The sequence below is a fragment of the Heterocephalus glaber genome, unplaced genomic scaffold, assembly GCF_053883595.1.
Source record: "Heterocephalus glaber isolate CG9 unplaced genomic scaffold, H.glaber_assembly_v1.0 deba00000768, whole genome shotgun sequence".
NCBI lineage: Eukaryota > Metazoa > Chordata > Mammalia > Rodentia > Bathyergidae > Heterocephalus > Heterocephalus glaber.
The window spans coordinates 9,655,092-9,670,985 of NW_028258162.1; the positions used below are offsets into that span (position 1 = coordinate 9,655,092).

General features: G+C 40.4%; 1 protein-coding gene across 3 annotated transcripts in view; it reads left to right on the forward strand.

The window, feature by feature from the left end:
- Nucleotides 1–15,894, forward strand: part of Kiaa1217 (KIAA1217 ortholog) — a 744,735-nt gene that overhangs the window by 108,553 nt on the left and 620,288 nt on the right. The gene's annotated exons all lie outside the window — the stretch shown is intronic.

Genomic DNA, 15,894 nt, shown 5'->3' on the forward strand with positions numbered 1-15,894 from the left:
CAACAGTCTTTTCCATCTAGGAAGAGGAGAGTGAAACTTCCCTTATTTTTCCTAGATTCTATTGCAGTAGAAGAAACAAGGCACAAATTTGCATTTGAATAGATTATCTGGAACACACGTAACATGTCTGTCGGAATTTGTGGCATGTGGAGCGGACAGGAAATTTTGAGCACTGGAAAATTGGCAAGTTTTTAAATTTCTTTCAATTGTTGACAATATGACTTTGTGTTATACAGTATAAGACTTTTCTGAAGGTCAGTTTGACTGATAAATTGAGTAAGCAGAATCTGCTTGTTCTTCCTGCATCACAACCTCTTATTCCATTTACACAGTTTAAATTTTTATTCTATTCTAGTGAAGTGGGAGGGACCAAATTATGTCCCTTGATTGCTGGAAGAAGCAAGAGATTTAACAGGGGGTATGTTAGTGAGACTTCCGTGACTGTAACAGATACCTCTAGAAGAGGTAACCCACTCCATAGAGAAAAGGTTTATTGGGGACCACAGCCTTGGAGGTCTCCATCCATAATTGATTAGTCTCATTGCTCTGAGTTTGTGGAGAAGCTGTGTAAAGCAAAACTACTCACGTAGTGTCTGGAAATAAAGGGAAAGGGGCTGAAGGCCCCACATCCCCTTTGAGGCAATGCCCCAGTGACCTAAGACCTCTCACTAGGCCCTGGCCCTTAATGTCCTACCACCTTCTGATAGCACCACAGGGTGGGGACTGAGCTTTTGACACATGGGCCTTTGAGGAATTCTTAAGATCCCAATGATAGCAGAGAGCTATTTAGAAAAAGCCCAAAGAGATTTTTCCTACTGAGTTTTCTGAGAATGAAGATGAATCAAATGTTGGCAGTAATGATGCATGCCTTGAGAATGAGTCTCTGTAGATCACCAAGTTTATTCTTTGGTTTGAAAACATAACAATGATTTAAAAATCAATTAGTGCATATCCTCCATGTCCATATGTATTTTTTAGTTTCAGGGGTTACTCATCTCAAAATTGAGTAAGGTTAAATATCATTTGTTTTGTATTAGTGTTCCATTGCTGCTATAACAAATTGCCACAGATGTAGTGGCTTTAACTGTCTTTATCATCCGGCAGTTCTGGAGATCAGAAGTCCGACTACAGCGTGCCTCAACTGGGTCCTCTGCTTAGAGTCTTATGAGGCCATAATCCAGATGCTGGCTGGGCTGGGCTTTTCTCTGGAGTTTCTGGGGGAAGAAGACCCACTTCCCAGTACACTGCAGTTGGTGCTAGAATCGAGTGCCTTATGGTTATCAGACTGAACTAGTGCCTTCTTGCTGCTGTGAGCCAGGCACCACCCATTGGTCCCACAAGCCCTCCTTGGTCCTTGTACATGATCCCCTCATCCCATAATCCCCTCCTTTTCAGAGCCAGCAAAAGTTTGAATCCTTTGCACCCTTAGAATCTCTGCCTTCTTCTTTTGTTGCATGTCTTCTGCCTTCAGCTAGGGAAATTTGTCTACTTTAAGGGTTCATACAAGTAGACTGGGCCCTCCCAGGAATCCAGGATAACTTCCTTCAAATACACAATCATATTTGTGAAGTCTCTTCTGCCATGTAAAATATTCTCAGGGTGTGGACGATGTTTTTCTGCCTACCAAAATGCCCTTTTGTTTATATATATATATATATATATATATATATATATATATATATATATATATATATAATTTGATTTACAGAGAATGTAAAACTATTTGGTAAAATTAACAAAAAATCTTAATTCTAATTTAGGCCCAATAATGGTAAGTTGGGATGGGTCTGATAGGATGGAGGTAATGGAGAGTCTTGATAAGAGAATTTATTTTTTAAAAAGGAAAGAAGGAAGAAAAGGAGAGAGGGAGTGAGCTACAGAGATGAGGAGGCAGAGTCAGGGAAAGAAGATCAAAGGGAAAGAAATGAAGAGAAAGAGGGAAAGGAAGAGTAGAAACTGGAAAGAAAGGTAGGGGAGATGAGGAGATGGGTAGTATATACAAGTTAAGAAGGTAGGCAAAGGTTAGTAAAGGAGAACAGGGATGTCCAGAGGTGTATGAACAAGGGAGAAGTTCAGTAGGGTTTGAAGATTCATTCGTGATTCTTTGGGCATTTAGAGTATTTATCATCTATTGCAGTGGCACGCACTCTAATCTGCCAGAGAGAGTCTCCGATTAACTGTCCGGGCATATGTATTAGTAGCATCTTTCTCACTTTTGTAAGTGTCCTGATTTGGACAACATATTGTACAGTAATCCTCCTTAATGGGATTCCATTTGGGGAGCACATTAACTGTTTACTGCTCCTTGCAGCGTTTAAAATGCTGTCGGGAACGTCTGCTGCATGCCAGTTGGCCTCCGAATTCTGCAAAATGCATGAAATTTGTCAGTGACTGACTCCAGTCCCCAAGCCACGTTTCCAGTGTGCAGATTCATCTTTTGTTCTGTTTGTCTCTGACATTCACAATCTGTAAACTCTATTAGTGGAATTAGAAAACGTCCATGTTTTCTCTTTTAAACTAATTTCCTTTCTCCACTCTTCATGTATCATTGTAGAACACACAGTTTAAAACGTAATCTTATGCTTTTTGGAGGGAGAAAAAGGAAAACTCATTATCTGTTAGATGTTAACTCAGAATATGCTTTCTGGCATTTTTGTTTTTTCACATTAAAATGTCACCTTTTCTTTATCATTTAAGCCCTCCTTAAAAGGTTTAAATTCTTAGCAGTTCCAGACCATGTTTGCGTGCTAATTAACCTTTGTGGTGAACTTGTATAAATAATGGTGATAAATAAAAGAGCAGCCCACCCATAGAACAGCTATCTCTGGTTCTGATGCATTTGTATTTCTGGTTGTGTTTGGTTATTAAACTACATACAAAGTTTTGCCTTCCAGTTATCACACTCTGCAGGATGGTTATTTGATTATGAGATATTTGCTTTAAGTAAAATTCATTTTCATGGGCTACAGTTTAGTTCTATGTATTGCTTTGGATTACAGCGACTTCAGGAAATAAAGCATTAGGGCAATATTTGGTTTGCCACAGATTGAAATGCTGGGTAGGGACTTGGTCTGTCCAGTGTGGCAGGGTAGCAAAAACAATAACTTTGGTGTCAGGCAGACTGAGGTTAAAGACTAACTTTGGGGGGGAGGGGGGCCAGGTGACCCCAGATAAACTCTTCATCCTTGCTGGTACCCAGTGTCTTCATGGGCAAAACTGACATGCCACTCACATCCTAGACTCAGGGAGTTGGATGTAAATTAAGTGAGAAGCGAATTAATAAGAAATCCCTCCCACAGGTTTTAGTATACAGACAGTTTTAAAACTTATTAGTTAGCGTCTCCCTGACTCCTGCAGTGGCTTATATGCTAGTATGCTAACTTCAGCCTCCCCGTATTTGGTGATGAAAGAATTGTTCCATGTAGATTTGACGTCCTATTTTATGTTACTCTAACTATGGATGGTTTTGTTTGTTTGTTTGCTTGCTTGTTTTTTTGTTACACCCTCAGGGCCCACCAAAAGAAGCTTAGGTATTGTATATGATCATATTCCAAAGAAATAACGCAAAATTCTTTTTTCAAAGATTAAAAGTTATAAATTTTATAACAAGACCAGAGTCAGTAGCATTTTATTACTTACATTAGATTGGCCATTTCAATAGCGAATGCAATTGAAAAAAGTTCTTAGGATGAGGAACTTAAGATGAATTATTAGTCACTGTTCTAAAGAGTAGCAAAAATCTCCTTGTGTTCTGTGTCTAATGGGAGAAAAGCAGATAGCATCAATGGGCGATTTGCGAGCAGAGCAGAGTCCTCCCGCTTGGACTTTGGAGCCTGGTTCGTGGCTCCGCCCCCAGGGTGCCCCTGTCCGTGGTGCTGACCGGCAGGCGGAGGTCTGGGCTCCCGTTTCAGGGGTCCAGAGGCCCTGTAAACAGCATCCTTTGGTTTGTGGCCCCTGGTTGCCTGTGTTCAGTCTGCTGTAATTTTAAAGCTTTTCCGGGACGCTCCTAGTGCCCCAAGTTGGATCGTATTCCTGAGTACACTTTAAGCCCCCGGCACCGCGTCTTGTTTTATGCTGTCAGCCAGACTTTCTTGAAATGTTTTTGCTTGCCCAAGCTTCTTGCTAAGATTCGAATCCTTCCTATCATATCTTCATTCATTCATTCCACAAAACTTAATTGCTCCCTTTATAGGGTAAATCCCTGTCATAAGCACTACAAGGAAACAAAACTTGAATGTAATTCAGTCCTGGACTTCAAGAAGCTTGGATCTGGGTGGGGTGGGTGAGGGATGGGGCTGGGTAGAGTGGGGGATTAAAATCTTGACGCAGCCCGGGTGGTGGTGCACGCCTGCAGTCCTAGCACTCTGGGAAACTGAAGCAGGAGGATCATAAGTTCGAGGCCAGCCGGGTAACATAGTGAGACTGTGTCTCAGAAAAAGTGTAAAGACTGGGGATGAAGTTCAATGCAAAAGTCCTGAGTTCAATCCTTGGTACTGGAAAAAAAAAAAAAAAACCCTGATGCATATTCTGTATTCCAGACAAATTCAGAAGCTCTAGGAGTGAAGGTTGAGGCATCAGCATTTTTAAAGTCGATTCGAAAGATCCTAGTGTGGAAAGTTGAGAATCATTGGCCTAGAAGAGAGCTTGACAAATTCTGAGTGGCTTGATTATGAACTAATAATAAAATCTCAGGTACCTGTTTTCCCCTGATTTCTTGTGCCTGTATTCATGTTATATCTTGGGTACTAATAACCTCCTATTTCAATGTTGATAGGGAACTTGTATGTATTTATCTGTTGATAGATGAGCACCTACTTTTAAGTCTCCCCCTTTTTAAAAAATGCCAAACATTTCCTGAGCACCTACTTTGTTTTAGTCACTACACTGAGGAGCGGAGACCTCAGCAGGAAGTGCAGTCCTGTCTTTCCCTGGGCTCTGTGGTTTCCCCTCCATCAGGAAGGTCTGGGGAGCTTGTCCACAGAGCAGATCCTTGGGTCCTTCCTACACTGTTGACAGAGACTTTGAGGTGGAAGCCGGGAAACATCCTCTGCTTGCAGGCTGCCCAGATGATTCCCATGGACACGAAAGCCTGAAGTCACTAAGTGACAGCAGTGCAAAGCCACAGCGACAGAACGCTGCCAGATCAGAAAGCTGGCATCTCTTGGGGGACCAGGAAAGGGTCAGGGAGGAGGTGGTCTCTGAGGAGATCTTGAAAGATGAGCATTGGCTCCAGTAATAACAGGGGAGAGCGTTTCTGACAAAAGGAGGCCTCTGTGTCAGAAAGGGGAAGAGATATGGCCGGTGGAGGAGACTGGAGCCAGACTGTGAAGGGCGCTTGGTAATTTTAAGCTAATTAATTTTTATTGATTTTCTACAGTGTTTAAACCCTGTGGGCAAAGAGGGTGATGAAATGCTGGAGAACAGGGTGCTCCTGGGTCTGATTCTGAGCCCTGGTTTTTTCCAGCAGGGTAACGCTGAGCTCTGAAAGTCTTCTAAGAACAGGAAGCCCATCCTGGGTCATGGTGTGATGAAGCAACACCCCAACACGGATGTGTCTTTGTGAGAAATAAACTTCTGGAGGCCAAGCAGAGGCAGCCAGGTTTGGGAGGGTAGGGGGGATTGGCTGACACGCCAGCAGTTCACACCCAGTATGCTGTGAAGCTGGGAGTCTGGTTTATTAACTGGGCTGTGAACGTTATTAGGAAAGTGGGCTTTGGCAGCTTAACCTAGAACTCTAACTTTTTGTCTAAGGAGAAGAGGAAAACGGATTCCAAAGTTTAAATTTGTGGAGTGACAGTAACTTCATTCTTCACTTACCAGGCACCTGGCCTCCAGTGCTTTGCGTCTCATACTTACTAGCCCCCAAGAGAGACAGTGTCATTACATCTGTCTGACAGACTGTGTGTCTTAGAAGTGACAAAGTTGTCATTTTTACCTATGTGTACATAGCTATTAGGAACTGAGTGTGTGGCACTCAACCCAGGGCACTTTTGGAATGTGATTTTTTTTTAATTGATGATTTTCTCTGCCTTCTTTATATATATATATATATGGGCCTGATGAGTAGTTAAGATAAAACAAATTAAAAATAAATAAGTTTCCCCAGAGTAAACAGCAAGAAAAGTCCTTCAATACTGTGATGCTCACCGCTAGGCACAGAGAATCCATTTTCTTGAGTACTTTGGCTTAAGAATACCAGGTAAAGGGGTAAGAAAATGTAAAGCTATTCATTCAGGTAGGAATTACAGCTAAGGTTCAATATCCAATTACTCTGCTCCAGGGAGCATTTTCAGAGATATTGACCATAGGCTGCACCTGAGTCTGATTCTGCAAAACAGACTTTGGAAGGGGAGGACAAATTCAATTGAGTTATGAGCACAAGTACAGTACTGCGCTTTATTAAGTACATTCTTTTATCACCCATTTCCCCCTGAAAGCTAGGTAGTTACCAGGGGCTTGAATCACAGTCTGCACCTAGTCATTTGATGGTCTGTAAAACCCGGGTGACATGTCAGCTTGCTAGGTCTCTCCGGATGTGTCAATGCAGGGAGAAATATAGACATTGCTTTGGCAAAAACTCATAATTTAAATACACGAAAGGAAAAAGCTACAGAAACAAAATCCCTTCACAGTGGTCTGGAGTCTTCATAATATTCAATTATTATACATTAGCACCTTTTTATTCAAAAGATACAATTGTTTTTACCTTGACAACCTGATGTGTGGCTTGATATTTAATCCAAATATTTCATTTGATCATTGGATAGACTAACTCATTTTCTCTCCTTCCTAAAAATCGCCAATCTTTACGGTCATTGATATGATTAAATTATATCATATTATTTAAATTCTGCTCTATGGAATGCCTTCTATGTACCAAGTATTTTATTTGCAACATTTTTGTACACGTAGTAATTTCAGATACCAAGGAGTTAAAAATACTGCATAGTCGTTAGGCATTTCAAAATATTTGTAGGGTAGATTTGAATTTACATGACCTTTTAGAAAAAAGAAATTAATTGAGCTCATGCTGTGAAACTAAATAAATGAGTGGGGAGAAAAACGGTAGGGTTTACTAGCGGAAGTAATTAGATCAAAGAATTCACGGTTGTACTAAGTTGCCACTGTTTGTTCCTGAATGGCTGCTAATGTTTAAATCTCTGGGCTGCCAGATTTTTACTATTTTGCCAACAACATTTTCTCTACTCCAAATGTTACTGGAAAGCTAATCAGATGTAGTAATTGATTTAACGACAGGATGATTCAATAGTTGCAATCTTCCATAAAATCTCCTCTTTTTATCAATTTGTAAGGTAAACTGTCAATTTATAGATTTCAGAATAGCAGTTCTCTTTGCAGAGAGGGTAAGAGTTCTATGCATTAACATTTATTTGGGGGTAGACTGTTGCGCTTCCAGAGCTCCGTGCTGGAGAATTAACACAGACCTCCATTGACAATGAAAGGCTCTCTGGAGATGGTAACGCTGCATGATAATAATTACATACCTGGTCAGAATTACATATAGTCAGAGTAGTGCAGCCTTGATAAAAGAGGACCATGCCCAGGAATGTTTGAGAATTCAGCAGTAGAAAGTTGTCTGTTAAAGGAGCTGGTCTTTTATCGTTAGTTTGTTTGGTGTTCTGTACCTGAATTGCCTATCCTAGCCCCTAGCCCCAGTCTTCAATAGACAACTGCAGCTCCTCTGTAAAGCTAGGCATGTGTATACGAGAGAGAGAGAGAAGGTGGAGAGACATGATAGATTGACGGATGGTAGAAGGTAATAGATAGGTAATATGTACACAGACATACTCATATATTATGTGAATATACATACTTAGTGACTAAAACAAACATGAAAATGGCAGACTTTTATGTCCAGACTAGAGGGTTCTAAAATACCCACAGGCACTGAGTGTGACACAGGGTTTATGGTGACAGAAGGGGTGAGCCAGGCAGGGGAACCATGTAGAACTCCTAGTTTCCAGAAGTTGTCTTCTCTACTGAGTCCCACAAAATCACTACCTTCTACAGAACAACACAAACTGGACTCTTATCTCACTCTGTAGATAAGAATCACCTCTCAGTGGACCTGAGTGTGCGTTTAATCAACTGTAGAACTGAAATTGTACCACAGCTTCACCCCCTCCCCGCTTCCCCGGACATCCCAGCCTCAGCAGTGTGACTTACATGATCAATGTCTGTGCCATTCCCATGCTGAACTGCAGCTTTTCTTGTTAACATAAAGCAGCTGCGTGCCCTCGCCTAGTTCTTACTCATCAGACTCACGAGCAGCAGTTTGCTGCATAGCCACATATTCCCTCAGGTCCTTTGATTGTGGCTTGCTGGTCTACCATTGCATTTCACTACTGATCTAAGTCCAATATGAATCATTTTCTTAGTTTCATTTTATACATCCTAATTCTTGTTTGAAAATGTGTTCTTTTTCCCTCACACTTGAGTGAACATATGACTGGAGACAGAGTGCCAGGTTCAAAGTCATGCTTTTCAGAACTGAAGGCATTGCTTGTGATGGAGAAGGTAATGTTTCCAATGTTCTGTGTTGCCAATGAGAAGTCGAACACTATTGATTTTTTTGTTTTCATTGGGTTTTCTGCTTTCCTCTCTGAATCTTTAAGATTATTTTTTTTCTGAAATGTCATGAGGATGTGTTTGAGTGTGGGAGCAAAATTTACCTTTGACTTGGTATTCAGTAGACAAGTCTAACATTTATTTAACTTATGAATATTTTCTTTCATAATAATTTGGATTATTCTTTACTTCTCTAATTTTTAACATTCTAGCTTTTTAAACTAGTGTTCAATAGATGTTGATCCTTATAATCACTATGTGTTTTAATTGTTTCTAAGTTTTTGTCTGTGTGTATTTACTCTATACTGTTGCATTTATTGGCTTCTCTCTGAAGGTAATTACTGATGTCAAGAAAAATACACCCATACGTTAAATAACTAAAAACTCATTCTTGTTTTTTAATGAATATTTTTACTGTGGCCTGTTCTTATTTTAGTGATAGGATGCCTATTAATTCACCTAGTTATGGGCCAGGGATTTAGCTCAGTGGTTCCAGCACCTGCCGCACAAGGTCCTGAGTTCAATCCCTGGTATCAAAACCAAAATCACCTAGTTAGATTTTCAAAATCACATTTATCTCCTAATCATATACTTCCTTCAATGTCTGTTGTCATATTTATTATCCTTGATTTTCTTTTCTAGATGTTGTGATAGGTTCCTATTTCCAAATAAAGGTCTAGGTTTTTTTTAACATAGACAGCAAGAATGGATACTTTCTGACTTTAAGTACACCATTCTGCATAGTTTTACAACAAGATTGTCACCACCCTGAAGGGGTAAAGCCTCTTTACTGAGTTGTATGAGAAACTGGGGGGGGGGTCTTGATCTGCTTGGTTAGTCTACCCAGCATATGTTTTAGAACTGAAAACGATGATAGATGGCATTATTTTCATCAGATTTCCGACTGAAGTCAACACACATTGCGTTCATTATGCTATCAACACTAGGTAAAAATAAATGAATGTTGAAAGGTATACAGTTACTGAAGCACTAAGTCACAGTAGAAATATAAAATCCCTGTTTATGACCACTAATTTTTTAACAAATTAGCTAAGAACATTCTGAATAAATATCTCCTGGAGTATAAAACTTAATTTTGGAGATGGTAATACAAAGATCCAAGTTATGACTGACTTTTTAAATTACATCTTGCAAAACCTATGGTCTGAATGTTTATGTTTATGAGTCTCCCTCTTGCCCAAATTTATATGTTGAAGCCTTAACCTCCCATGTGGTAGACTTAGGAGTGGAGGAGTCTTAGAGTAGTCACTGAGTCATGATGGGGTCAGTACCTCTCCCAGAGAGGATCCAAGGAGTGCCCCAAATGAAGATATAGCAAGGAGACCCCATGTGTGAACCGGGAAGAGCCCTCACCAGATTCCTATCCTGCAGATACCTTGGTCTTGGCCTTCCCAGTTTCAAATTGTGAGAAGTAAATTTCTGTTGCTCATAAGCCACCAAGTCTAGGGTATTTTGTTATAACAACCCAAACAGAGCCCAAGGCTAGAAAATAAATGAAGCTGTGTTAATTAGAATAAGATGTTTTCAAAAGTTGAAAAATATTCCTAATTATTATTGGTATTCATGATGAGAAGCAACCAGTGACTTCTGAAACAACTGCCAGGGGCAAAGGGAAGTGAGAAGCAGTTTGGGATTGGCTCTTCAACTCAGCCCTAGAGGGACTGGTGAGTCACTTACAGTTGGATAGAAAAAGCCCCAGGGAATATCAAGAAGTGGCAAGAATTCAATCATAGGTAAACTAATAAAATTTGTTTTAAAAATTCTAGTAGTTGAAATGATATTTCTAGTAGTAGAACATAATGTTAAAAAGTGACAGGAAATATTGCTGGATTGAATGAAATCTGGCTGTTGCAAGATAAAGGGAGGAGTATTAAAATATGTAGAGCCAGAAATTTTAGAATTTTAAATATGCATCAGGTAGTAAAATCCTCTCTGCCCCTGGAAAACACTGTGGTTTTATTTATGGTATATACTAGAATAATTTTATAATCCCTTGGACATATATCAGTGTTCTCAAGCTTTATTTGAACTTGACATTTTAGAATTCAGGGATGGTGTGAATATAGAAACTGATTTCCTGAAAAACCACACTGAATTCTTTCAAAGAGACTGAACTATTTTAAACACTCATCCTGAATTCACTTGAATTTTGTCATAGAAATGATCAGTTCCATTGATCCGACTTCAGCTGCAGGAAGTAGAGTGACCATAGCTTGTTTAAGCAAAAGGCAGAATGTTTTGAAAAACCTATCACTAAATCACTGAGAGAGGTGAAGAAAGAATTTGTAGACTGTGCTTTTAGGAACTGGATCACACACAGAGTGGCCACCAGTGGCTTCTCCCGCTGTGATTACAAAGCTCCTGTCTCCAGAGAATGGCACCCACGTGTACGTCAGGAAGGCCAAGCAAGGCCAAATCAATGCTATCCAAATAATTGTTTTTGGTAGCTTTGTTTTGTTTTCTAATTTTTTTATTTGCCGTACTATGGACTGAATGAACCCCTGTATGCTAGGCAAGTGCTCTACCACTAAGCTATTTCCCCAGCCCTTTTAAAAAATTTTATGAGTATTTTGAGATAGGGTCTTACTAAGTTGCCCAGGCTGCCAATGAACCTTTGATTTTCCTGCCTCAGCCTCCTAAGTAGCTAGGATCACAAGTATGCACCACAACACCCAACTTGTTTTCTATTTTGACCCCGTTCTTTAATGATTTTAAATTCTAAGTAAATAGTTATATATCCTTAGCATTTGGAATATGTTACTCTACTGTTTCCTTATTTTTGTAGTTGCTGATGAAAAATCTGTGCTGTCAAATATTAAACTTCCCATCCCAATACATTTTTCTCCTTGATTTTTTTCAATTTTAATACATGTGTCTCTATTTTGGGATGGATTTTTATTCTTTATTTTGGTGTTAGGGTCTACTTTCATTCAGTGTCTTTCTATAGTTCTTAGAAATACTAATCAACCAAGTTTTCAAATATTATTTTGTAGCCTTTCCTTAGATTTTGAAATTTCTACTAAATAGGTAATTCAGCCTCTTTGTTATGACCTGTATTTAGATGTTCCCCCAACACCTCATGCAGTGTTAGGTGGGGCTTTTTTGGAGGTGGCTGAATCTAGAGTGTGTGATTGATTTGTCATACAGTGCTAGGTCCAAGGGCTCTAGAATTAAGAGTGTGATTGCTACCAACCTAAGTAATCTGAATAAGATAAAAGGGGCAGAAAGGCCCTTTTGTCAAGGTCTCTTGTTGCTTTTGTTGCCTTCTGCCTCCATGAGCCTGCCTTGGAGCCAACTGTAAGCCAAATAAACCCTTTTCCCTCTTTAACTTTGCATATTTTGTCTCAGCAATGAGAAAAGTAACTAAGACAAAATTTGGTATCAGGAGTGGGGCTGTTGCTCTGACATTACCTGGCCATTTGGTCGAGAGCCTTTGGAACTAGCTTGTGGGAGGGGAAAGAGTTAAGAAAGGTTTAGAGATGCCGGCTGAAGAAGTAGAGCTGGAATGCCTTAGGCTGTTCTGTATGGGAGATTCTGGTCAGAGCTCAGGAGACCAGAAAGTCAGTAAAGACCAGGCTCAGGAAGCTTCTGTTAGGAAGAAGGACTACATTGGCTGTTGGACTGCAGATGTGTTCTATGGCTTGACAGAAAGTTTGTCTGCATTTTGCTTGTGTCCAGAGACTTTGCCTAAGACTGAGATTAAGGGTGACAGACTAATTAATCTCACAGAATAAATTTCAAGGCAATCTAATGTTGAGGCCATGGCATGACTGCTGTTGGGGACTGTTAGCCAGATCTATGTTGAGAGTCAAGAGAAAAAAACCATCAGAATGATTTAAAATGTTTTGAGTTTGGCCAGAAGGGAAGCTCCAGTAAAGCTGTGGACTACAAAGATAAAACAGAGGGAATCTTGACTGATAAGAAGGGACAAGAGGATAGAAAAGATGGCCTGAGGCCATCACAAGAAGCAGAAGGGCTCAACTCTTTGCAGCCTCAAAATTGCAAAAATGAATGACTTTGCTCTGAGAAGAAAGCCCCAGAGCACCATGTTCCAGAACGGTGGTAGCCTAGAGAATTTGTTCCTTGGAATTGGATTCAGTGTGCTCAGAGATTAGAATCGACCCCTACAGCCAAGAGAGAAGGAAGCCTGGCTACTGCTCCAACTGGGAGCAGACCTTGATGTCATCCATGTGGTGCTGGTTTTAGCTGCATGCAGAATGCAAGCGTTGTGGGGTCAGGAAGGCTTCCACCCCCTCAGAAGAAGGCCCGGCAATGTGCCACTGAGAGGGCAATGTGTGAAGCTGTGGGTGAAGCTGAAGGTGCAGTGGAGACCCTAGAAGTTTGGAGAAGCCAGGAGTGTGGATCATCTGAGGAAAGCTGCAAGGAAGGAGCAGAGCTGACCCAAGAGAGAGAAGCCATAGGAGCTACAACCTTCTGTGGTGCCACGGGGGCAGAGATACCCAAGCCCTTTGAAGTTCACAACTTGCCACAGATTGCCAGGGATGCTGGAAGTGGAACTGTGGGATTTAATCTTTGCCCTGATGGATTTTGTTCTTGCTTCGTTCCCATTCATTGCTAGCCCCCTGTTTGTAACTGTTGGAATGGAAATGTCTGTCTTGTGCCATTGTATCTTGGAAGTGTTTAACTTTCTTTTCATTTATAAGGGGCTTGCAGCTAAGAGTTTGCCTTAAATCTCAGAGGAGACTTTGGACTTGAACTGTTTAGCAATGCTGAAACTGTTAGGACTTTGGCAACTCTTAGAGGTGGACTAAATGCCTTTTGCATAAAGGAATATGCATGAGTCTCTGGAGCCCGAGAGTGGAATGTTATGGCTTGTGTTTAGATGTCCCCCCAAATCCTCATGCAGTCTTATGTGGGGCTTTTTCAGAGATGGCTGCACTATAGTGTGATTGATTCACAGTGCAGTGCTAGGTCTGAGGGCTCTAGGATTAAGTGTGTGAATGCTACCCTCCCTATGTAGTCTGAATTAGATAAAAGGAGCAGAAATGCACTATCAAAGTCTTGGAGCCAGCCAATTATGGACTGAAACCTCTACAAACTATAAGCCAAATAAACCCCTTTCCCTCTTTAACTTTGGGTGTTGGGTATTTTATCTCAGCAACAAAAAACGTAATTAAGACACTCTTAATCTGTGTCTCTTTATTTTTAAATTTTTATTTCTCATATGTCAAAGTATAGCTTTTAAAAATCTGCTTTTCTAATTTTATTGCCATCTGTTTGGTTTAATGGTTTATTGTCGTGGGTAGCTTATATACACACATACTTTATGATGGGTTTTATATCTTCATTTATGTCTTCAACCAACGTTTTTGATTGTTAACATAAAATAACTTTCAGATATAGTGAGTTCATGTTTCTGTTATTATTGTTCTTTTTTTGCTGTTTTTATTAGGAATAGTTTTCTTTTTCTTTTTTTAGAATTTATATGTGTAGGCTAATTTTGAGTGGAAGATCTAGCTTTTTGTTTTATTTTGTTTTACCTTTCCTATCTGCTTGTCCCTGAACAGATTTGGTTGTTAGGTCAGCACTCCTGGAAGGTAGTGGGACTTGAAGGAGGTGGGGCCTAGTGGAAGCAAAGTCACTGGGATGTGGGCTTGTTAGGGTTTATTTTTAGATGTTCCCCAAGAGCCTTGTGCACTTATGGGTGAGGCTTTGGAAGGTGGCTAAACCGTGGGAGCATTGTGGCTCAGGTGCTGTTAGGAGCTGGGGTCTGGTGGGAAGAGGAGGGTCACTGGGCGTGTGACCCGGAAGGGTTTATCTCCCTATCGGGTTCCTCTCTTTTTTCTCTGCTTCCTGGTAATGCTGACATGAGGACCTTTTCTGTGCCAGACCCTTCCACCATGCTTTCCTGCCATCGAGCCAGGCCCCCGTGTGGACTACAAAGTGTGAGCCAAATAAACTTCTCCTCTTTAATTGTAAGTGTTGGGTATTTTGTTGTAGCAATGAAAAAAGTAAGTAACAGAGCCTTTGAAAGGGACATTGATACACTTGCCTGTTCTCTCTCAGTTCCGCTTCCTGGCCATCATGAGGTGAGCAGTTTCCTCTGCCACATGCTCCCTGCCTTGATACACATGCTGTGCCGCCACAGCTCCAAAGCAACAAGGCCAAGTGACCATGGACTGAAACCTCTGAAAACATAAACCGCAGTAAACTTTTCTCCTTTTGAGTTATTATCTGAGGTATTTGTCCCAGAGATACACGTTCTGGAGTTTGAAAGAAACATTAAGTCGGGGAGTTGGAACATCTAGTAATGAGGCCATGGGACAGGTGAAGAAGAGAGAAAATGTAATAGAGACAGGAGACTAGATAAATCTGAGGGCAAGTCTCTGGGCTATGCCTACATGAGAGGTAGGGGAGATGAATAGGAACTGACAAAGACAAAGAAGGAGGTGTCAATGAAGTACAAGGAGAACTAAGAAGGAATGGTATTCAGGAACCCGAGCAAAGAAAACATTTCAAGAGACTAATAAACCAGCTCAAATGCTAATAATGAAATGAATATAAAGGTTAAAAAGTAAAGTGGAACAATGTAGTAAACTTGAAGACCAAGTAGTTTTCTTGCTGTTGTTGATGCTTTGTCTTAGCTTTTCTTTGAAGAGAAGGGGACCATCTCCCATCCATGGGACATTTTTATTCCTAGGACATAACCACCCCAGCCCTGCTAGCACCTACATTAGCACCCAGCAGGGGAGTTGCCATAGCCACTGATATTTCTGCCCTTTTCCTCATTGAAAGTGGTATTTATTTCTTTAAGAGCCTGCCAATGCATTTTTGTTTGCTCTTTTCTATTTGATAACATTGTCATTCCAACAGTGGAAAAGTATGAACCTACTGTACCATTCTGACTGAAAATGAAAGTTCTTTCAGCTATATTTTCAATTTCTTTACCCAATATTCATCTGGCCTTCCCTGGCTCACTGTTATAAACCATTAAGGATGTGATTTTTGTGGTTATTTCCTCAAATGGAGATCCATGTTCTTACCCCACTCTACAGACAGTTGCATTGGAGGTGAAGTTGATATTTCATCACTCCAGACTGCCACTAACAGTCATTTCTTCTTCATTTATGATCATCTCATTTGTTATTCTTCTAATATTTTGCTCATTAATGCTTTAGTCAGCCCCTGTTATGAGCTAAATTGTGCCTCTACAAAAATTCACATATTGAATTCCTATTCCTCAGAACCTTGGAATGTGACCTTATTTGGAAGCACACTCTAGAGTCTTTGAAGGAAGTAACTAAGTCAAAATGTTGTCATTAG